We start from the raw sequence: 1870 nt of genomic DNA on the forward strand, positions 1-1870 counted from the left end.
GTCCTGGATGTGAGATACAAACTCTAGATCCAGGCTACTCCAGGACCTAGGACACTAAGGACTTAGGTTCCCATTCCCCCAAGAACGCAAGTATCTACATCCCTAGTGCACTCTTCCTTCCTAATTTCCTAGTAACCTGTGACTCATCTTGTTTCTAAGACTCCTCATCTTGTGCAGCTGGTGGCTGTGATTGTCTCATCAGGCAGGGTGGAGGGCACATGGAGAGTTGTGGTGTCTCCAAAGTCTAGACTAGAGCAGGCCAAGGACAGTCCCTGGAGTTTGTGTTACAGTGGAAAAGAATATGCCAGGGGGCTCCCTGGGAAGAATCAAGTCATCAGTGTCCTTCAACATTCTGGCTTAGTTCTCTCCTACAGTGTCCTGGGAATAATATATCCTCTGTCCAAGACACTAAAACTCTGACATGCTGATACTTGTATTTCCTAATGTTTCCACCCCTGCTCAGCCTCTTCTTCCAAACAGTTCTCTCTAGACCAGCAGTTCTCAACCTGTGGGTTGTGACTGCTTTGTAACAATGAAAATACATAGTGGCATTAGAAAGATTGAGAACCACTGCTCTAGACATTCACTCCCTCTTCTGAGCCCCAACATCTAAGCTTTGATTTCTTCCTGTCTCCAGCCCTCCTCTGACTCACAGCCAGAGGTCAGCTGACTGGAGACGCTGGCCAAGTTTGGCCTTCACTGTGGCCTGGTCAAGGGCAGCACAGAAATATACAGATTAGAGCTTATGGCAGTGGTAGCCATGGAGGTGGGGGCGCATAGACAGAGACCCTCTCCTACAGAATACCCGAGTGAGCAGAGGGGTGAAAAGGGAGCAGGGTGAACTCCTGATTTTTGCCCTTCACCTTGACTCTCAGGTCCTCCCAGGTGCTTATTGATGTAGGTGCTCCCAAAGTCACAGTCACAGGGGTTACTCTATAGCTGGGGGTAACCTCAGAATTTGGGTTTCAAGAGAGAGTAGTTGGGTGAGGGTGAAAGATCTGGACAGGAAGAGAGGGGTTAGAGGACTGGGAGGTCATATACTGGGACTGTCTGTTGTGGGGAAGGGGTGAGTGTAGGGTTTGAATGCTCTTCTACCTGCACTAATAGGGAATATACTCTGGTGCACTCCTGCATGGCTTCACAGAGGGCAGTAAGAAAGTGAGGATATAGCCAGGGTTAATTAAAAGTTAAACAAAGGTAAGGGACCAGATTTTAACATCGGTAAAGTGGGACACCATTGATGGGGGGGGTTCTTAATTAAAAATTTGGTCTATGTGAAGCAACAAAAATTTTCATAGAACGCAAAAATAGTATTGTAATATATTTTTTTAAATTTCAACGTAAGTACAATTTACAAATATAATACATTAAAAAACTATGTATAGTATTATTTTATTCTTTGGCATATTTCTCATTTGAGTGAATTTTTTTTAGTAGATTGCTGTCGTTGTTTAAAAGGTCATGAAATTTTTCACAAGAATTTGTTAAATTATATTTCACACATAAAATGGCTTTTAAAGTCTCAACACTTAATTGTGATTTTTCTGATGTCCACACTTTATTTACCGTAGAAAAACGCGTTCAGTCACAGCATTAGTTCCTGGTAAGGACAGTGCGTATCCCACAATTTTTAGTGCATCATTGTATGGAACATGGTTTGTTTCAAAATGATGAAATATTTCTAATCATTTGTTCTCTATTGTGATTTTAGCTGATGCCCGAGATTTAACCTTTTCCTTATCTATCTATCTATCTCTCTCTCTCTCTATATATATATATTTTGAGACAGAGCCTCAAGCTATCCCCCTGGGTAGAGTGCTATGGCATCACAGCTCACAGCAACCTCCAACTCCTGGGCTCAAGTGAGTCT

Source organism: Otolemur garnettii, unplaced genomic scaffold, assembly GCF_000181295.1.
Source record: "Otolemur garnettii isolate 467f Iridium unplaced genomic scaffold, OtoGar3 scaffold00179, whole genome shotgun sequence".
NCBI classification, from domain to species: Eukaryota; Metazoa; Chordata; class Mammalia; order Primates; family Galagidae; genus Otolemur; species Otolemur garnettii.